The sequence below is a fragment of the Eubalaena glacialis genome, chromosome 5, assembly GCF_028564815.1.
Source record: "Eubalaena glacialis isolate mEubGla1 chromosome 5, mEubGla1.1.hap2.+ XY, whole genome shotgun sequence".
Lineage (NCBI taxonomy): Eukaryota > Metazoa > Chordata > Mammalia > Artiodactyla > Balaenidae > Eubalaena > Eubalaena glacialis.
In genome coordinates, this window is record NC_083720.1 from 26,036,573 (window position 1) to 26,059,794 (window position 23,222).

At 38.6% G+C, this 23,222-nt stretch overlaps 1 protein-coding gene and 1 pseudogene across 2 annotated transcripts in view; both read left to right on the forward strand.

The window, feature by feature from the left end:
- Positions 1-23,222, forward strand: part of LOC133091951 (bifunctional heparan sulfate N-deacetylase/N-sulfotransferase 4) — a 241,907-nt gene that overhangs the window by 117,138 nt on the left and 101,547 nt on the right. The gene's annotated exons all lie outside the window — the stretch shown is intronic.
- LOC133092463 (guanidinoacetate N-methyltransferase-like) lies at positions 19,004-19,989 on the forward strand (annotated as a pseudogene).

The following is a 23,222-nucleotide window of genomic DNA, read 5'->3' on the forward strand; positions in this document are numbered from 1 at the left end:
TTAGTTCTAGAGGTTTTTTTAATGGATTCCTCAGGATAGTCTATATGCAAGATCATGTTATATGTAAACAAAGATAGTTTTACTTCTTCTCCAGTTTCGATAGTTTATTTCATTTTATTGTCTAATTTTCCTGACTAGAACCTGGAATATAATGTTGAATAGAAATGGTAAGAGCAAATATCCTTGTCTTATTCCTGATCTTAGGAGGGAAGCATCCAGTCCTTCACCATTAAGCATGATCTTAATTGTGGGCTTTTTATAGATACTCATTATCAAGTTGAATTTTCTGTCTATTCCTACTCAGTTGAGTATTTTTATCATAAAAGGCTGTTGGATTTGTCACATGATTTTTTTTTGGGGGGGTGTCTATCCAGTTGATTATGTTTTTATTTTTCTTTTTTTATTGTTATAGTATATTACATTAATTGATTTTTAGATGTGAAACCAACCTTACGTGTGTGTGATAAATCCCATTGGCCATGGTGTATAATGCTTTTCATATGTTGTTGAATTTAACTGCTAGTGTTTTGTTGAGGGTTTTGCATCTATATTCATAAGGATATTCATCTGTAGTTTTCTTTTATTATGATATCTTTGTCTGGTTGTGGTGTTAAGGTAATAACCAAATATACTGATGCACTTAACAGTGTCCTACATTTCTCTGAGATTCTATTGAATTTTCTTATTTTTTTCCTCTCTGTTCTTCAGACTGCATAACCTCTATAGATCTATCTTTAAGTTCATGGGATCTTTCTTCTGCCAGCTCTAATGTACTGTTGAACCTCTCTAATAAATTTTTCATTTTAGTAATTGTACTTTTCAATTGCAGGATTTCCACTTGATTCTTTTTTAATAATTTCTGTCTTTTTATTGATATGATCTATTTGATGAGTCACTGTTATATATTCCTTTACATCTGGAAGTATGGTTTGTTTCAGTTCTTAGAATACATTTGAAATCTTTGTCTACTAAGTCTGGCATCTGGGCCCTTTAAAGGCAGTTTGCATTGCTTACTTTACTGTCCTGTCTATAGGTCACCCTTCCAGTTTCTTTGCATATCTTGTAATTTTCTGCTTAAAACTGGACATTTTAAATAATGTTTGTAGCACTCTTGATATTGATTCCCTCCCCCAATCTCCAGGGTTTTGTTGTTGTTATTGTTATTTACTCATCTGTTTATTTGTTTAGTATATGATTGGGAAATTGAAGTGAAGACTCTTTCCCCTGTAGTGTGTAGCCTGAACGCTACTCCTCAGAGGCAGCACAGTCACTCTGGCATAACAGTATTTTTAGTAAGGTTGCTTTTGCATCTTTTCCTGATGTCTCTATTAAGCTGTCTGCCTGTGGTAGACAGCTAGCCAGGTATAAAAGTTAGCCAGATATGAACCTACAGTAATTACCAACAATATGCTTTATTGTTTTTGACAATGCCCTAGGATGCAAATTGTGCCATAGTCTGAACCACTAAAATGTGGCCCTTTTCACAGTAGTCTTTGAAGCCAGTATATGAGGCTTTTTATGACTCCAGGAGTAACCTGAGCTGTCTCTTTCCCTGATTCTGTCCAGTAAACTTTTGTTTGGTCTATTATCAGCTTGTTGTTAATCTTAATTAAAATAAAAACAACCTCCTCTTAATTGCTTATTATCCAAATCATCATTTGTTTTCAAGAGTGACCTTAGGTTTGAACTTCTTAACTCTCTGTCCCAAAAAAAGTCAGTTCCCTTCGAGAGAACTTAGGAACTCTCTCTTCTTATGATCTGCCTCCTACCCTGGGCAAAATCTCTGCACCAATGCTCCAGAGCTGAGGGTGGAGATAATGGCCCCCTTCTCACAGAGCGATACCCAGATTTATGATCAGGGTGCTGGGTTGAGATAGTAGCCTCTGGTCCTCTCAGCTTGCCTCTCCTGGCTTAGAACTACCACCCTACAATTGAGCTGGAGCCAGGACAAATCATGGTTCCAGTATTCTTGGTCTGCATCTGGGGTACAGTTTCTGCTCTATGAGTGTGGCTACCTTGAGGCGGAGAAGTACCCCCTGTGTTCTTGGCTGCACCCAACGTGGGTAGGGATTTTGCCACTTTAAACTGGAGCAAGTGGGGAAAGGGGTGGGCCATGGCTCAAATGCTACACACTTTCACTGTTCTTACCAATCTTAGTAGATTTCTTGAATAAATATTTCTTTGCTGTATCTTCTCGGTTCATTTTCCAGAGATTTTAAATGCTTGTTTTTTTTTTTTTTAATAATTTCTACCAGTTATGGTTGTTTTGCTGGAAAAGGGACCACTGAGCTCCTCACAGCACCATTCCAGATGTCTGAATTCTATCATCATTTCTTTTTTTTTTTTTAAGCTGGACATAGACTATTTTATTTTTTATTTTTTATTTATTTATTTTTTAAACATCTTTATTGAAGTATAATTGCTTTACAATGGTGTGCCAGCTTCTGCTTTACAACAAAGTGAATCAGTTACACATATACACATGTTGCCATATCTCTTCCCTCTTGCATCTCCCTCCCTCCCACCCTCCCCATCCCACCCCTCTAGGTGGTCACAAAGCACCAAGCTGATCTCCCTGTGCTATGCGGCTGCTTCCCACTAGCTATCCATTCTACATTTGGTAGTGTATATATGTCCATGACACTCTCTCACCCTGTCACATCTCACCCCTCCCCCTCCCCATATCCTCAAGTCCATTCTCTAGTAGGTCTGTGTCTTCATTCCCATCCTGCCACTAGGTTCTTCATGACCTCTTTTTTTTTTTTTTTTTTTCCCTTAGATTCCATATATATGTGTTAGCATACTGTATTTGTTTTTCTCTTTCTGACTTACTTCACTCTGTATGACAGACTGTAACTCCATCCACCTCATTACAAACACCTCCATTTCATTTCTTTTTATGGCTGAGTAATATTCCATTGTATGTATGTGCCACATCTTCTTTATCCATTCATCCGATGATGGACACCTAGGTTGCTTCCATGTCCTGGCTATTGTAAACAGAGCTGCAATGAATATTTTGGTACATGACTCTTTCTGAATTATGGTTTTCTCAGGGTATATGCCCAGTAGTGGGATGGCTGGGTCATATGGTAGTTCTATTTTTAGTTTTTTAAGGAACCTCCATACTGTTCTCCATAGTGGCTGTATCAATCCACATTCCCACCAACAGTGCAAGAGTGTTCCCTTTTCTCCACACCCTCTCCAGCATTTATTGTTTCTAGATTTTTTGATGATGGCCATTCTGACCGGTGTGAGATGATACCTCATTGTAGTTTTGATTTGCATTTCTCTAATGATTAATGATGTTGAGCATTCTTTCATGTGTCTGTTGGCAATCTGTATCTCTTCTTTGGAGAAATGTCTATTTAGGTCTTCTGCCCATTTTTGGATTGGGTTGTTTGTTTTTTTGTTATTGAGCTGCATGAGCTGCTTGTAAATCTTGGAGATTAATCCTTTGTCAGTTGCTTCATTTGCAAATATTTTCTCCCATTCTGAGGGTTGTCTTTTGGTCTTGTTTATGGTTTCCTTTGCTGTGCAAAAGCTTTTAAGTTTCATTAGGTCCCATTTGTTTATTTGTGTTTTTATTTCCATTTCTCTAGGACCTGGGTCAAAAAGGATCTTGCTGTGACTTATGTCATACAGTGTTCTGCCTATGTTTTCCTCTAAGAGTTTGATAGTGTCTGGCCTTACACTTAGGTCTTTAATCCATTTTGAGTTTATTTTTGTGTATGGTGTTAGGGAGTGTTCTAATTTCATACTTTTACATGTACCTGTCCAATTTTCCCAGCACCACTTATTGAAGAGGCTGTCTTTTCTCCACTGTATATGCTTGCCTCCTTTATCAAAGATAAGGTGACCATATGTGCGTGGGCTTATCTCTGGGCTTTCTATCCTGTTCCATTGATCTATATTTCTGTTTTTGTGCCAGTACCAAACTGTCTTGATTACTGTAGCTTTGTAATATAGTCTGAAGTCAGGGAGCCTGATTCCTCCAGCTCCATTTTTCGTTCTCAAGATTGCTTTGGCTATTCGGGGTCTTTTGTGTTTCCATACAAATTGTGAAATTTTTTGTTCTAGTTCTGTGAAAAATGCCAGTGGTAGTTTAATAGGGATTGCATTGAATCTGTAGATTGCTTTGGGTAGCAGAGTCATTTTCACAATGTTTATTCTTCCAATCCAAGAACATGGTATATCTCTCCATCTGTTTGTATCATCTTTAATTTCTTTCATCAGTGTCCTATAATTTTCTGCATACAGGTCTTTTGTCTCCTTAGGTAGGTTTATTCCTAGGTATTTTATTCTTTTTGTTGCAATGGTAAACGGGAGTGTTTTCTTAATTTCACTTTCAGATTTTTCATCATTAGTATACAGGAATGCAAGAGATTTCTGTGCATTAATTTTGTATCCTGCTACTTTACCAAATTCATTGATTAGCTCTAGTAGTTTTCTGGTAGCATCTTTTGGATTCTCTATGTATAGTATCATGTCATCTGCAAACAGTGACAGCTTTACTACTTCTTTTCCGATTTGGATTCCTTTTATTTCTTTTTCGTCTCTGATTGCTGTGGCTAACACTTCCAAAACTATGTTGAATAATAGTGGTGAGAGTGGGCAACCTTGTCTTGTTCCTGATCTTAGTGGAAATGGTTTCAGTTTTTCACCATTGAGGACAATGTTGGCTGTGGGTTTGTCATATACGGCCTTTATTATGTTGAGGAAAGTTCCCTCTATGCCTACTTTCTGCAGGACTTTTATCATAAATGGGTGTTGAATTTTGTCGAAAGCTTTCTCTGCATCTATTGAGATGATCATATGGTTTTTCTCCTTCAATTTGTTAATATGATGTATCACGTTGATTGATTTGCGTATATTGAAGAATCCTTGCATTCCTGGAATAAACCCCACTTGATCATGGTGTATGATCCTTTTAATGTGCTGTTGGATTCTGTTTGCTAGTATTTTGTTGAGGATTTTTGCATCTATGTTCATCAGTGATATTGGCCTGTAGTTTTCTTTCTTTGTGACATCTTTGCCTGGTTTTGGTATCAGGGTGATGGTGGCCTCGTAGAATGAGTTGGGGAGTGTTCCTCCCTCTGCAATATTTTGGAAGAGTTTGAGAAGGATAGGTGTTAGCTCTTCTCTAAATGTTTGATAGAATTCGCCTGTGAAGCCATCTGGTCCTGGGCTTTTGTGTGTTGGAAGATTTTGAATCACAGTTTCAATTTCAGTGCTTGTGATTGGTCTGTTCATATTTTCTATTTCTTCCTGGTTCAGTCTCGGCAGGTTGTGCATTTCTAAGAATCTGTCCATTTCTTCCAGGTTGTCCATTTTATTAGCATAGAGTTGCTTGTAGTAATCTCTTATGATCGTTTGTATTTCTGCAGTGTCAGTGGTTACTTCTCCTTTTTCATTTCTAATTCTATTAATTTGAGTCTTCTCCTTTTTTCTCTTGATGAGTCTGGCTAATGGTTTATCAATTTTGTTTATCTTCTCAAAGAACCAGCTTTTAGTTTCATTGATTTTTGCTATTGTTGCCTTCATTTCTTTTTCATTTATTTCTGATCTGATCTTTATGATTTCTTTCCTTCTGCTAGCTTTGGGGTTTTTTTGTTCTTCTTTCTCTAATTGCTTTAGGTGCAAGGTTAGGTTGTTTATTCGAGATGTTTCCTGTTTCTTGATGTAGGCTTGTATTGCTATAAACTTCCCTCTTAGAACTGCTTTTGCTGCATCCCATAGGTTTTGGATCGTCGTGTCTCCATTGTCATTTGTTTCTAGGTATTTTTTGATTTCCCCTTTGATTTCTTCAGTGATCACTTCGTTATTAAGTAGTGTATTGTGTAGCCTCCATGTGTTTGTATTTTTTACAGATCTTTTCCTGTAATTGATATCTAGTCTCATAGCGTTGTGGTCGGAAAAGATACTTGATACGATTTCAATTTTCTTAAATTTACCAAGGCTTGATTTGTGACCCAAGATATGATCTATCCTGGAGAATGTTCCATGAGCACTTGAGAAAAATGTGTATTCTGTTGTTTTTGGGTGGAATGTCCTATAAATATCAATTAAGTCCATCTTGTTTAATGTATCATTTAAAGCTTGTGTTTCCTTATTTATTTTCATTTTGGATGATCTGTCCATTGGTGAAAGTGGGGTGTTAAAGTCCCCTACTATGATTGTGTTACTGTCGATTTCCCCTTTTATGGCTGTTAGTATTTGCCTTATGTATTGAGGTGCTCCTATGTTGGGTGCATAAATATTTACAATTGTTATACCTTCCTCTTGGATCGATCCCTTGATCATTATATAGTGTCCGTCTTTGTCTCTTGTAATTGTCTTTATTTTAAAGTCTATTTTGTCTGATATGAGAATTGCTACTCCAGCTTTCTTTTGATTTCCATTTGCATGGAATATCTTTTTCCATCCCCTCACTTTCAGTCTGTATGTGTCTCTAGGTCTGAAGTGGGTCTCTTGTAGACAGCATATATATGGGTCTTGTTTTTGTATCCATTCAGCCAGTCTGTGTCTTTTGGTGGGAGCATTTAATCCATTTACATTTAAGGTAATTATCGATATGTATGTTCCTATTCCCATTTTCTTAAATGTTTTGGGTTTGTTATTGTAGGTGTTTTCCTTCTCTTGTGTTTCTTGCCTAGAGAAGTTCCTTTAGCATTTGTTGTAAAGCTGGTCTGGTGGTGCTGAACTCTCTCAGCTTTTGCTTGTCTGTAAAGGTTTTAATTTCTCCATCAAATCTGAATGAGATCCTTGCTGGGTAGAGTAATCTTGGTTGTAGGTTTTTCTCCTTCATCACTTTAAGTATATCCTGCCACTCCCTTCTGGCTTGCAGCGTTTCTGCTGAAAGAGCAGCTGTTAACCTTATGGGGATGCCCTTGTGTGTTATCTGTTGTTTTTCCCTTGCTGCTTTTAATATGTTTTCTTTATATTTAATTTTTGATAGTTTGATTAATATGTGTCTTGGTGTGTTTCTCCTTGGATTTATCCTGTATGGGACTCTCTGTGCTTCCAGGACTTGATTAACTATTTCCTTTCCCATATTAGGGAAGTTTTCAACTATAATCTCTTCAAATATTTTCTCAGTCCCTTTCTTTTTCTCTTCTTCTTCTGGGACCCCTATAATTCGAATGTTGGTGCGTTTAATGTTGTCCCAGAGGTCTCTGAGACTGTCCTCAGTTCTTTTGATTCTTGTTTTCTTTATTCTGGTCTGCAGTAGTTATTTCCACCATTTTATCTTCCAGGTCACTTATCCGTTCTTCTGCCTCAGTTATTCTGCTATTGATCCCATCTAGAGTATTTTTAATTTCATTTATTGTGCTTGTCATCGTTTCTTGGTTCCTCTTTAGTTCTTCTACGTCCTTGTTAAATGTTTCTTGCATTTTGTCTATTCTATTTCCAAGACTTTGGATCATCCTTACTATCATTATTCTGAATTCTTTTTCAGGTAGACTACCTATTTCCTCTTCATTTGTTAGGTCTGGTGTGTTTTGACCCTGCTCCTTCATCTGCTGTGTGTTTTTCTGTCTTCTCATTTTGCTTATCTTACTGTGTTTGGGGTCTCCTTTTCACAGGCTGCAGGTTCGTAGTTCCCGTTGTTTTTGGTATCTGTCCCCAGTGGCTAAGGTTGGTTCAGTGGGTTGTGTAGGTTTCCTGGTGGAGGGAACTAGTGCCTGTGTTCTGGTGGATGAGGCTGGATGTTGTCTTTCTGGTGGGTTCGTCCACGTCTGGTGGTGTGTTTTGGGGTGTCTGTGGCCTTATTATGATTTTAGGCAGCCTCTCTGTTAATGGATGGGGCTGTGTTCCTCGCTTGCTAGTTGTTTGGCATAGGGTGTCCAGCACTGTAGCTTGCTGGTCGTTGAGTGAAGCTGGGTCTTGATGTTGAGATGGAGATCTGTGAGAGATTTTCGCCGTTTGGTATTACGTGGAGCTGGGAGGTCTCTTGTGGACCAGTGTCCTGAAGTTGGCTCTCCCACCTCAGAGGCACAGCCCTGATGCCTGGCTGGAGCACCAAGAGCCTTTCATCCACACGGCTCAGAATAAAAGGGAGAAAAAATGGAAAGAAAGAAAAAAGAGGATAAAATAAAATAAATAAAGCAATTATAATAAAAAATAAGAAAAAAAATTATTAAGAGTAAATTTATTAAGAAAAAATTTTTTTTTAATTTTTAAAAATAGATTTATTAATTTTTTATACTAAAAATAAGAAAAAAATTATTCAGAAAAAATTTATTAAGAAAAAAAAATTTTTTAATTTTTTAAAATAAACAATATGAAAAAACTTATTAAAAATTTTTTTAAAAATAGAAAATAAGGAAAAAATTATTAAGAAAACATTTACTAGGGGAAAAAAAAAATTTTTAAGCCAAAAAAAAAAAAAAAAAAAAAAACGGACGGACCTAACCCTAGGACTAACGGTGAGAGCAAAGCTATACAGACAAAATCTCACCCAGAAGCATACACATCTACACTCACAAAAAAAAGGAAAAGGGGAAAAGTTAATATATCCTGCTCCCAAAGTCCATCTCCTAAATTTGGGATGATTCGTTGTCTATTCAGGTATTCAACAGATGCAGGCACATCAAGTTGTTTGTGGAGCTTTAATCCGCTGCTTCTGAGGCTGCTGGGAGAGATTTCCCTTTCTCTTCTTTGTTCGTACAGCTCCCGGGGTTCAGCTTTGGATTTGGACCCGCCTCTGCATGTAGGTCCCCTGAGGGCGTCTGTTCCCCGCCCAGACAGAACGGGGTTAAAGGAGCAGCTGATTCGGGGGCTCTGGCTCAGTCAGGCCGGGGGGAGGGAGCGGTACGGAGGAGGCGGGGCGAGCCTGCGGCGGCAGAAGCCGGCGTGACGTTGCAGCAGCCTGAGGCGCGCCGTGCGCTCTCCCGGGGAAGCTGTCCCCGGATTACGGGAGCCTGGCCGTGGCGGGCTGCACAGGCTCCCGGGAGGGGCGGTGTGGAGAATGACCTGTGCTCGCCCACAGGCTGTTTGGTGGCGGCAGCAGCAGCCTTAGTGTCTCATGCCCGTCTCTGGGGTCCGCGCTGATAGCCGCGGCTCACGCCCGTCTCTGGAGTTCGCTTAAGAGGCGCTCTGAATCCCCTCTCCTTGCATGCCGCGAAACAAAGAGGCAAGAAAAAGTCTCCCGCCTCTTCGGCAGCTGCAGACTTTTTCTCGGGCACCCTCCCGGCTAGTTGTGGTGCGCTAGACCCTTCAGGCTGTGTTCACGCAGCCAACCCCAGTCCTCTCCCTGGGATCCGACCAAAGCCCGCGCCTCAGCTCCCAGCCCCCGCCTGCCCCGGCGGGTGAGCAGACAAGCCCCTCGGGCTGGTGAGTGCTGCTCGGCGCCGAGCCTCTGTGTGGGAATCTCTCCGTTTTTCCCTCTGCGTCCCTGTTGCTGTGGGATCCGCGCTGATAGCCGCGGCTCGCGCCCGTCTCTGGAGCTCGTTTAGGCGGCGCTCTGAATCCCCTCTCCTTGCGCGCCGCGAAACAAAGAGGCAAGAAAAATTCTCTTGCCTCTTTGGCAGCTGCAGTCTTTTTCCCGGACTCCCTCCCGGCTAGCACCGAAGCCCGAGCCCCAGCTCCCAGGCCCCGCCCGCCCCGGCGGGTGAGCAGACAAGCCTCTCGGGCTGGTGAGTGCTGGTCGGCACCGCTCCTCTGTGCGGGAATCTCCGCTTTGTCCTCCGCACCACTGTGGCTGCGCTCTCCTCCGTGGCTCCGAAGCTTCCCCCCTCTGCTACCCGCAGTCTCTGCCCACGAAGGGGCTTCCTAGTGTGTGGAAACCTTTCCTCCTTCACAGCTCCCTCCCACTGGTGCAGGTCTCGTCCCTATTCTTTTGTCTCTGTTATTTCTTTTTTCTTTTGCCCTACCCAAGTACGTGGGGATTTTCTTGCCTTTTGGGAGGTCTGACGTCTTCTGCCAGCGTTCAGTGGGTGTTCTGTAGGAGCAGTTCCACGTGTAGATGTATTTCTCATGTATCTGTGGGGAGGAAGGTGATCTCCGCGTCTTACTCTTCCGCCATCTTGCCCCTCCCTCCAGACTATTTTAAATGAAGGCTCGTGAATATTTTTTCATGCAGTGTCTTGCTGATAGTCTCTTAAAAGACTATAGATATTTCAAATGTATGTCCTTATTAAAGTATTTTCATATTACTGTCCTATTGATATAATAAAAGTTAAAAGTCTAGTTGCAAAATATGTACCCAAGAAGAGCTATTACCCATCTCTGCATATCTCTAAATGAATCATGTTTTGAATTGGAGAATAAAGGAGGACTTTCCAACTATTTTGATATAATAAAAAATTACTCAGCTTTAACTATAGTTCTAGACAATTTGTTTAGACAGAAGACATCTTTACTATTATATATTTATCACTTGACTTTGAAAAATGAAAGGGCTTTTATCTATCATCATTTCTTGACTAATTTGTTTCAGTAGCCTCTTCACTGGTCTCCAGTTCCATTCTTGGCCCTGTTGAGTCTATTCTTATCAAAGCAACTACAATGATCTTGTTAACATGTAATTCAGATTCTGTCACATTTTGTCTCAAAGCCCTTCAAACTACCTTAAAATAGCCCACAAGTCCCTAGCATCTGGCCCCTTATATTGTGTATTATATGCTCCCATCTCATTTTTTAATGAATGATACTTGAAAGTCTCCAGTGTGCCTCCCTTCATGCAGTCTTTGATGATGACTGTTGTTTTTCACAGTTATCACACTTGTGTTGTGCTCTTCCTCCCAGTCTGGTGACTCTGGTTTTGACCCCAAGTTTCTCCTACTCTTCCTACAAGTCACTGCTAGCCTAATGTCATCCAGGCTCTGGGGTTCTTGAATTTGGAGGAGCATTTCCTTACCTCCCATTCTCTACACCATATACACACTCTTAAGAACAAATTAGAAAGGCATGGGTTAAAGAATATTTTAGTGACATCATCTTGTGTTAATTCAAAAGTTATCCTTGCCAGTACTAAAAAGAAGTTGAAGAGAGAGAAGAAAGTACTGCCTTTGTCTCTTCTACCTAAAAGTAAATTGCCTGTGTTCTAGTCTTATCTTCCATTTTCCCTTTTCCTTGCTCCTTAAGGATGGGACCACTTTTATTTTAATTCGTTTTTCATATACTTCAATCTGTGTAATCCACTATCCTAATTCTCCATACCAAAGTTGCCATCCTACTTTTAGATTTAAGCCCTGTGATAGAAATGCAGCTATAATTGCTGGTAATTTCCCCTGATAAGCTAGAATTTCTAGACTGGGTTTTCAAATTAAAACCCACTATATTTTTGGAAACAATTTTTTTGTATCAGTTTTTAATCCTGAAACAGGCAAAATATATTTTTAAGCTTGAAAAAGCATTAAATAATGAAATCAAATATTAATGGCATTTCCTTGGAAGACAGAGCAGTGAAAATTTGCTAAATGTTTAGTAAATGGAATATTTGTATGATCTTGAATATATTTAATTCTACTTATTGGAAACCTATGATGAGCAAAATGGTATTCGGAAAGAAGAAAATAATAAAATCACAGTGCGATGATTATAGGATACCAGCCAGCAAACGTGAAGTTCATTTATATGAGCATTTAAATGATTTTGTTACTGAATATAGAACGTTTATTTATAGATGGCATTTTCCAACAGTTTAAAAGTATTTCCATATATCCATGTGGTCAGTAGAGATATCCCTTCATCATTATGACCGTTAAGTTTTTTCTTTTTATATTATATATGCATATATTTCTCATCTCTTGTTCGAAACTATTGTTCACAGACACATTTCATCCATTACCATATTCCTTTTCTGTGACAGTATTGAAATATCACAATCCTTTGCACCTTCCTGTTAATATTCTTGTGTTTTATTTACAATAAAAGTGAATAAAACTTTGTGTGAAAAAATTGCACACCTATAGATTCAACCTTTAATATATGCTATATCAAGATGAAATATTGTGTTACAGTAAGTGAGCTATTCATTTGTCACTGAAAATCTTCAGCATTTGAGTGCTTTATTGTTTTAAGCATTTCAGAGAGTAACCTTTTAAAATACATAACTTACCACTTTTAAAATGGTAAATGTGTACTAAGCATCATGACACATTTTTCACGATGGCTAAAGGTTTTCATGTTAATACAAATGATTTTACTGTACTCTCTTCCTGCTGTGCTCTCAGAGTCAGCTGTGATTATGTGGATTATTTGCTCCTAAACTATGTTCGTAGAATTTTTGAATTCCTGTGTCTACTTTTTCTAGTTTTCCAGTCTATTGTTTGTAATGTTGGTAGCTTTCTCTTCTAGCCATTGTCATGTTATCTGGGCCTAGTAGCCAGATTCCCATTTCAGTAAAATGAAGTGGTCAAACTAGATGACCACTGAAGCCCCTGATATCTGTAAAATAATGTGAATCTGAATTGCCCTGAGCTTGGAAATCAGGTAGAGTAGGCTTCTGAGGTTTGTTTCTAAAGTGATAATGAAATCTCTCAATTTCACAAATGAAAAAACTGAGCTCATAAGTCACTTGTACTTGGTCACACAGAGAACTCACACTCTGCCTCGTGGTTCCTAATTCAGTGCTCTCAGTTGCACCATACAACACCCCAAGCAAGAGCTGATGATCTGTGGGAGAACCAGACAGTATCTTCCCAAGGTAAAATGAACCAACTTGTGTGCCCTGTTATTCTAATGGCCTTTTGCTAACCATAGTCCAGGTAATTAAGGTAATATATGTGACTTCTGCAAAGTTGAATAATAGTTGAAGAACCCAGACCTTTCTTCTGTATTGAGAGAAGTAGATGTCATTGTATAAAATTTCAAAGATTAATATGGAAAATTTCGTGTATTAATGGCATAATTATCAATGTATTGTGTAACAAGTGAAAATATTTTGCTTTCCCTTTCAGCTACCCATTGACAGTAGATAGGTATAGGTTTTTGGCCTTTTTACAAGTAGGATGATATTGTTTAATAAAGTTCTTAGCTAGTTTATTCAAGCAGTCACTAAAGTTCTCAATTTCTGTTTTTCACCAAACCTAGGACATGAAGAATACGATAAACTTTTTGCCTGGAAATTAGGATTGGTTTTTCATTAGCTATTAATATTCATACTGCTTAGTAATGGATTTAGAGGAAAAAATGGCTTTTCTTGTCATGTGCTGTATCATGGTCAGTCCTTGATTTGCCAGTCTGGTATTGACGGGTAGATAAAAGAATTTCCCTTAGACGGAAAATTTCTACAATACATATTTATCTATTTGATTTTTTTAGCAGAGGGCACCATCAGACACCCTCATCCCCCAAATCCCTATTTTAGCTGCAGCATCTTTTTTCTGTATAGTAGCTATTTTTTTCCTGAACATGTTTAATCTCAAAGGAATAAATGCCACCTACAAAATGCACTTTAATATTGGGCAGCAATAATTGAAGGAAATGAACTATTTATATTACTCAGATGCATTGATATGAATCTACCAAGGTTTGCACCTGTCTGTTCTGGATACCTTGTTATAATTATTTTTAGTAAGTATAAAGTCTTGAAAGTCATTCTTTCTGCTTTATGGTTTTTATGCATTTAAATAATATTTTAAGATTAACTAGAGGAGCTCCAATTCTTTTCAAGTGCTGATACATATAACAATTGCAACAAAGATTTCCCCCTAGGAGGTAAGCTGATAACTGCTTAAAGTAGTTGTTAATATTTAATTTACTTGCTTTAAGGTAAATAAATATTTCCTCTAAATATTAAGTTTTATTTATATAATACAGAGCAATAAACTGTGCACAAAATACAAAAGAAAAATTCATGTTCCTCTGCAGAAAACAAAACCTTAACTATTTTTATACATAAAAATCTTTTATGACGTGAGTTTACCCTGTGTGTGACACAGCCTAATTGCCCTGAGTATTAAGTTCATGTGTTTAACTTCAGATGTATCTTGGTTCAAATTGCTTCTTTGCCAATTACTAGATGGGTGCCCTTAGCAAATGACTTAAAATTCCAGTGCTTTAATTATCAATGTGTAAACTGGAGATGATAGTTGTTTCTACCACATAGGTTTTTACGAGGTTTAAGTGATGTGTGTACATGTTCATATGTGTATAATGCTTAGCTAAGTGCTTGGCACGTAAGTCTTTCAAAAAGCATTTGTTGTCATCATCATCATCATCATCATCATCATGGCTACCATCATTTTTACCGTATTTCTTCAGGAAGCATGTAATCATTCCTTTTGAAATAAGAGGTTGATGATGATTGTAAAACCACCAAGTGACTTTTTCAAGGTAATGTAATATGCAAATTGGGAACAGATACAAGATAGGCTAATTTGCTTTGCAGTCCTCCATCTATCCATCATTCAGTACTGAATGTGGTCACTAATTTTTAGTGATTCAAAGAGACCAATATCTTACCAAACATTCCAGGAAAAAGGAACATTGATGATAAAAGTTGTGTTTTTAAAGAAAATAAGTGAAATATAAAAAAAAAGTTGATCCATGTATATGTGAACTCTTGAATCTTTGAAATTATTGCTTTCCAATTATGTCCAAAAATTTTCGGATACTTCCTCCAGTGTGAAAAAGTAACTCCCGTCTTTCATTTGTTCAGCTGTTTGTTCATTTCTTTCTTCTTTCTTCCCTTTCTTTCTCCCTCTTTTCCTTCCTTCCTCTCCTCAGCAGATAATTAATGAATGTGTATTATCTACTAAGCACTTTACTTGACACCAAGGATGCAAAAATGAATGAGATGCTGCTTATTCTTGGGATTTAACTTCAGTTTAACGAAACAGCATTTTGGGTTTTTGAAAGACAGGTACAGAGCCCAGCATAGCCACAAAGGAGACACGGGTTAGTTATAAGAGGAAGAAAAATAATAAACAGGACAGACAATTGAGACAACAACACTTGTGAAAAATGAGTAGGTGTGCTTGAGGCAGAAGGCAGAAGCAGGGCATCCAAGCAGAGGGAGCAGTATGAGAAAGGGCACAAGATAGTGCCCAAAACGACGTGTTCCACTCTTCCGACAAAATATATATCAATATATATTGCTTCAGCAACAACCTATCTGTGGGTCAGGAAACCACTGCCTGTGGGATTTAGCTGCAGCCTGTTTTGGTATGGCTGGTCTGCTAAGAGTGGGTTTTACATTTGTAAACGGTTGTAAAAATCAAGTAAACAAAGAAAAACATGTGACAGAGACATTATGTTGCTGGCAAAGCCTAAAATATTTCCTACATAGCCCTTTAGAGAAAAAGTCTTCCAAACTTTGACCTACACACTTTGACCTATAAAGATGCAGAGGAAGGTATGTCAAATTGGAATCATAATAAAGGACAGTATTTCCTGAATCCCTAATTAATGTACATCTATCCATAATGATTATTGGTAACTTGCTGTGTCCTTAGAAATATGAAATTTGTGGAACATAAAATACATTTCTGATAATTCTTGCCCTTATGAATCTCCAAAAGGAGCATAAAATATTGAAGAAAAGAGGAAGAAATTGATTTGGTGTCAGAAGAGGCTTTGAGTTGGGAATTAAGAGAAAATGAGCCCGTGTAGTTCATGTGGAGCCAGAATATGCAGGAACTTTTCCCCTAGGTTTTAGGGCCTCAGGGACCCTAAATCCAACTGTTCTGATCACTTTTGCTTAGAACTCTACCTTCTGAAATTCCAGGTCTCCAGATTCTCATATCACCTCCCCTAATTAATGTATTCTCATCTACTGCTCTCCTGTTTACCTCCTAGATCAGGACTCTTATGTGCCTTTTATACATAAGATTAGGAAGTGGGCTGCTTAGCAACAAGGCATGAGAATTCTTATTTCTACATTCTGGTAGGGTACAGATTAATACTTGGTCATCACTTCTAAATGCATACTCAGTACCCATTTTTCACACTCTTCCTAGTGAATAAAGCCAAAGTTTGCTTGTGGAGCCAAAATGTCTAGCTAGAGGACGGATTTTTCAGCTTTTATTTCAGGTAGAGAGCATTTAACATAGTTCTGGCCAATTAGATATAAAAGTAAGTCATGGTATGGAAATTCCAGGAAATCTCCAGGAAAGCAGGTTACAGATGGCTGATGTTTGCCCTTCTGCACTTTGCCTTTGTTCCTTTCTCTTGTCTAGTATGTGGTCCTATTGGCTGGAACTAAGACATTCATCTAAAACATGAAGGAAAGGCCAAGAGAATCAGAGACCTCACTTCTGGCATTCTTGAACTGCTGAACCAACCACTCATCTCTGGATTTCCAATTACTCAAGAAAAATAAGCACTTTCTTTTTCTCAATCCACTGTTTCTTGTTTTTCTGATGCAAAGTTTGACCATTTCCTATCCAGTGCTTTTCCATTGCATTTTTTCTGTTAAGCTGTTTTGAGATTTGCATACATCCAAACTGCCCCATTGTCTAAAATTTGTAGACCCTTCAAAGGAATATTTATATAGAATACCCTAAACATGGCCTAACACTTTTTAAGAAGTGTTGATAGTGAAAATATTACGCCTAATTATCAATTATTAGATAACTGTTTTGTGAGTGAATTCTTAGAATGCTTAATAATAGCATAATTAACTTTCACTGACAGATTTTCATTTTATTGCTTCAATGACCAAACTTGTTTTTAATTAATAAATGATTGTGAGCTAATCAAAAGCCAAGGTTTGCAAGATTTTTAAAAAAATTTAACTCCTGCTCTATTGAGTATACCCTATTCAAATCGGATAATCCATCAAAAGCAGTAGTTATCACATGTTTTTCGTTTTCTTTTCTCTTTTTCTCTTTTGTTTTTCAATTTGAAAAATTCAGCTAGATAGTTTCTTTTATGCTTTATCTGTAGGGGCTGAACATTTTCATCATTCTGTGATTACCTCTTCAGAGTCAACACTTCAGTTCCCTGCAGTCACTTCTGCAGTAACCTGAGCAATGTGAGGATATGAGAAATTATTTTCACACCTGTTGACGGTGGAGAGCGTTAAAGCTGGTTAATAATATAGGAGAACTGAAGGGCTTGAACTGGAGTTGTTTTGAGATGAAAACTGTATTGAAACTTTGATTTCCAAATATGATGCCACTTTAACATGAAGATAACAACATGGAAATATAATATTTGGTATGACATGTCTACAGAAAAATATAGTAATTTAACCATCTTTATAGGCAGTTACTTAAGTCATAATTTAAGTTTTTTTATTATATACGTACCATTTATTAACATAAGCTTACTTTTTGTCTGATGAAATTTATTTCACATGGTAGTAAAGTTTCCACAAAATTGGAAACAATCACAGATGGGAATTATTTTAACTCTTAGAGAAGGCACAGGATGCCACAGAGGACAACATGTAATAACACTTTGTATTTTGGAGGTGGGGGAGAAAATTTACAACCAGAGGGATGGCTCATTCCTACACCAAATGTTTAAAGCATTTTTCCATAAATGCATTAAGCTGGCATTAAGGGGAAAAATGACTCCTAAGGGAAATCTCAGCTTGACTCAAAAATAATATTAGAAATATATTCCATTGCTCAGAGTAATAGTTTATGCAAATCTATTTCTGCAAAGTGATGCATTTAAATTAATGATTCTAAACCCTCAGCTATATAATTGTGGAAGCATCCAAAAAGTTAGGAAATGTGAGCAAAATTTAAAAATGAAGGCCATTCCAGCCAGTTTCAAAAAGGACAAGTTGCCCTCCTCAACTTGTCTACCACACACACACACACACACCCCTAGCCATTTCACCTAAACCAGTGCTTTATTTCATGAACATAGGCAATCAGGTAGGAGATTTTTTTTTAATTATTTAATACTTGCTGTGTATAGATATTTGAGGTACTAAGAATGGAAATATATGGGAAGGTAAATTAGTTACATTATTTACTTGAGATAAAATTACAAATGAACATATTGTGAAAATGCTGTGATTTGTATTAAGCAAAATTATTTTGAGTCCCTTCTTTTTGCACGTTTCTGCTTATAGTAACTATAGAAATGATATCATAATGGAATGGATCATACTATTCTTGTTTCCATCTCTTAACACATTTACAAAGAATCTTGAATGTTATTCCTTCCAGGTTAAAGGCATTGTTAGAAGCTCTAAATATTTACTATCTGGTATCATTTCTCTTGTCACTAACTTACATCTAGAACTAGATCTTTCCATGCAGCAGAGGCAACAATGAAGAGAAAGGTACTAAAATGCAGATCTAGTATTTCCTGAGATAGCCTGATATCACATCTTTGCTGCCCCTAACTCTTCACAGGTCTTTGCTTTCCTCTTTATTAAGCTTTTCTCAAGAACCCATCATTATAAGCATTCCCTTGAATCCTCCCTGAACTCCTTTACATTTCTTGGTTCATCAAACTCCCTTGCAAAGTCTCAACTCCTTTTAAATCCAAATCTCTACCTAGTCCACGCCTGTACCCCTGAAAATTAATGTGGCTACGATCAACACTTAACTGTTCTCACTTTAAAACCATGACCACAGACCTCAAGTGGAGCTCAATACTGCCCAGAAGTTACACAGCAAGTCCTTATTTTGTTCACAATCTTACTCTCCTGGATCACTGTTTCATACCTTCTCTTTCTGCAAACTGCTACACGTCTTGCCCCATCTTCATTCTCAACTGATGAGTTTCTTATTTCACTGAAAAAAAAAAAAAAAAAGTCAAGCAATTGAAAGAGAACTTCCACATGGCCCCATTACTACAACTATTACTTCAACGTGGTGATAACAAAATGTAAATATAATAGGTTTGATTTTAATTTGAAACGTGAGCATGTCTATACAGAAAAAAAACCGTAAAAATTATAATAATCTTCATAGCTAGTTACTCAAGTGGTCCTAATTATTAGTACAATCTTTTTGAATATGTAGGTACCCCTTATTACCATAAACTGTGTTAACAGTGACCTAAATATATGTCGTGGCTTGGCATGCTGTGAGGGCAGTACACAATCCTGGTTTCTGTCCTGAAACAACGAATAAAAGAGCTAGAAATGCAAAGACCAAATTCTGTCCTTTTGCACTCAATCACGTCCCTTCCCAACTGTTCGAGAATATCATTCCAGGCCCCGCTCAGAAGGCTCGGCACGGACCTGGCCCTGCGCATCCAGAGCTTGGGCGGCGCGCAGCACCAGCGCCGGCGCCGCGACCCGCGTCATTGCGCAGGGCCGGATACGCACGTGCAGATCCTGGGAGAGCTGGCGATGGAGAGCTGGGAGACCCCACCCTGCAAGCGGCCGCCTCCAGAAGGGACCAGGTCCTGGAGGTGGGCTTCGGCGCGGCCATGGCAGCTACGAAGGTGCAGGAGGCCCCCATCGACGAGCACTGGATCGTTGAATGCAACAACGGAGTCTTCCAGCAGCTCCAGGACTCGGCCCAGCGGCCTCCCCGCATGGTGGTTCCCTCGAAAGGCCTGTGGGAGAAGGTGGCGCCCAGCCTGCCAGACAGTAACTTTGATGGGATCCTGTACGACACGTACCCGCTGTCTGAGGGGACCTGGCACACACACCAGTTCAACCTCATTAGGGACCATGCCCTTCCGCCTGCTGAAGCCAGGGAGCGTCCTCACCTACTGCAACCTCACCTCCTGGGGGAGCGGATGAAGTCCAAGTACTACTCAGACGTCACCACCGTGTTCCAAGAGACGCAGGTGTCCACCCTGCTGAAGGCGGGCTTCAGGCGGGAGAACATCCTCACACAGGTCACGGCCGACTACCGCTCTTACCCCTTCCGGTGGATGATCACGCCCGGTCACCAAGCATTGAGGCCACTGGGCCCACCCGCTCAGCGCCCACAAAGCCCTGGGGACTCCGGGCTTCAGGTACTCCTAACTCCCACGACCCTACTCAGCACCTTAGTGGCCGGGAGTGCAGGCTCTGGCCTCTCAGCCCGAGCCCAGACCCACGCCAGCTGCGTGACATCAGCAAGCTTCCCTAGCCTCTGCAACGGGATTACCACTACCTTCCTCCTAGGGTCTTGAGGATGAAATAAACACTAACGCTGGGGTTGGCCAATCAAAAAATTTATATATATATATATATATATATATATATATATAATTTAAATTATATATATATAAAAAACTGTAATTCCATTAGTTCTCCCCGTCTTCTAAATCATTACCCTTTCTATAAACATACAGCTATTTCTCCCATCTTTAGATAGTCCTGTGCTTATGTTGTTTCTCCAACTACAGCACCATTTCTTGACTCTTCATTTTAGCAAAACTTCTTAAAATCGTTGTTATACTCACTTTCACCATTTCACCTCCCTCTAGTCTCTCTTAAATCCACTCTGATTTTCTTGCCCTTCACCACTCCACCAGATCTTCTCTTTTCCGGTTCATTAAAGGACCGGTGTTAAACCCAATGGGCAATTCCTAGTTCTCATTAGAAATTGCTGGTATTCCTCCCATCTCACTTGCAATACTCTTTCTGAGTGTATTTTCTGGATTTCTTCTCTTCTCTCTGCCTTCTTGATGTTAATCTGTCCCAAAGACTTAGCCTTCCTCTTCTGTCTGTTTACACATTCATTGATGTTGGTACGATCACTGTTGGTGTTCGTAATGAGTTTTATGACTTTAAATAAAATTGATATGTTGAGCTCTCCAGCTGAACTTCAGCTCTCCAGCTGAACTTGCTCCTCTAAATGCTAAACTTATTTATTTGACTTCCCAATTGAATGGGAAGACATGAGACATCCAATTGAATGTCTAATCTCAAACATATGTCCTTTCTCCCCCAAACCTGTTTAATTTTTAAACTTTCCAGAGTCGATGGAAATTCTATCCTTCTAGTTGAGCACCTTGTCTCATGTTGCATATTCAATCTATCAAATTCTGTGGCTCCACCTTCACAATATATCCAGAATAAAATCACTTCTCACCAGTTACATTGTCCCCACCCTGGTCCAAGCTATCATTATTTCTCACTTAGATTGTTACCAAAACCTAGTAACTGGCTCCTACTTTCCTCCTTATTTCCTTTCAGTCAGCTCTCAACATAGCAGCCAGAAGAATTTTTTTTTTTTTTTTTAATGAGAGTCTAGATCATCTGTCTGTTCAAAACTTTCCAGTAGCTTCTCATCTCATTCAAGGTAAATACCAACATCCTTATTGTGGCACATTAAGGATTTAAATGCTCTGCACCCATTCCTTCTTGTCAGTGATACTGCATCATACAACCTCTGTAAAAGCATAGTCGATGTGAATGGTGCCCCCTGGAGTTGTTCAGTAAATAACTGACAAGGCTACTTGCAGCAGTGCCACCTCTTGACATCATCTCTTGCTACTCTCCCCCTTTGCTAACGCTGCTGCAAAAGCAATTGAATTCTTACTTTTCCTCAAAAATACCTGAGGTTCTTTCAACTCACAACAATGTATGTACTGTCCTTCTGCCTGGAATGATCTTCTCCAAGTTATCTGTATGGCTTAATCTCTTACAACTTTAGACCTTGATTCAAAATATTACCTTCTCCATGAATAATCTATTTAATATTGCAACCCATACCCCTTCATTCCTCTCCTTTTCTCTGCTTTATTTTTCCCAATAGCTCTTAGCCCTTCTAATATAATATACAATTTACCTACTTGTTTTGTGTAATCTTGGTCTCCGCCCACTAAAATATAAACTTCCCTATGGCAGGGATTTCTGTCTGTTTGTTCACTGCTGTATCCTCTGCAACAAATGGCTCCTAGCACATTATAATACATAATAAATATATATTGAATGATTGTCAATGAAGTGGGACTTCTGAGTACCAAAAGTGAGCAATGAAAATGCTTAATCAACCACATTTTATACAGTGTGAATGAAGACTTGCTTAGTCTTTGTGTTAGTTCTCTTTAAGCAGCTAAGTAGACCTTCAGCAGGGTCAAGAATATTAAAGGGATGTGTCTCAGTTGCCCAAAATAGCTCTACTTAGAATTGGAAAGTTCACACTATAGAAGCAATACTATTGCTGTGCTCTTTCTTTTTCAAAAGAAAAATCCATTTGTAACACAGAGCTCTCTAGAGATTTGTCACCATTTACTAGGCTTCAGTCCAAAAAGTGTAAGGACTGACCCAGCCAACTTCCAGGGTCACACAGTCATTGCTTTTATCACTTATGAAAACAGAAGACAATTTCAGTTTCCAAAACACTGTGCAAAATCAATGATCCTAGGATCATTCTCCAAGTTGACAAGTGATTCCACATTGTCCTTATTAAAAGGAAAATTAGATAATGAGATCTGTTTTCTTTGGCACCAGTGTCACTCCCTAGAAGTTGTATATTTAGGAAGACAAATCAATACTTTAAGTTCAAAAAGTTACTGTTCAATGAACTATCTCTTTACTACAAGTACATTCATTTATGTAATCATCATTTTATTTATTTTTCTTTTCTATTCATTTATTAAATATCTATGATGAATTTAATAAAAAATTTTATTTGCTATTTCCTTTAAAAAATATTTATTCAACACCAACAATGTGCCAGGCATGGTGCTAACACTGGGAATATTAAACCATCCTAAATGTATTAGGTCTGGTTTCACAAGCCATATCTCCTGGAGTGTAAACAGAAGGTCATAATAATAGGGAAAAATGCCATTTGTCTGGCTCTTTCTCCTCTCTGTATCAGGACCTCCAACCATTATTCAGGTTGCTGTCCAGCTATTTGTGGTAGAGGTAGGATATATCTCTTATATGTCCATGAGTCCAATCCTCCCAACTCCTAGTTTTCTCCTTTTCTTCTCTGGTTCTCTATGGTGTGCCAGGTCTTCTAAAGAGTATCTACCAATGACTGACCACAGATTGTTCTTTCTACCTCTGCATATGATGCCTGCAGTTCTTTCTGCCCATATATTAGGACCTGGTTATCCTATGAAGGGGTATTGCTTTACGTGCTGGCACAAAGGTGCTTGCAAGTCATCAGAATTAATCCATTAGAGCAATGTTCTTTCAATGCAATCCGTTCCCCTTCTTTTGTTATAACATGGTTTCACCATGGGGTTGACCTGTGACATTTATTATTTAAACAGACTAGTCTTCTAGTTATTTTCTCTGTACACTAGTCATTGACTGATCAACATAGGATTTAACAGTCATATATATAACATGATAGTATCTAGCTAGACAAATAGGTGTTTCGCATGTATCAATGAGTTTTCTTGGAGAAATACTGGGCAGTGCTTTAGCAAACTCTTCTTCTGTTTTCCTAGTTTCAAACCAC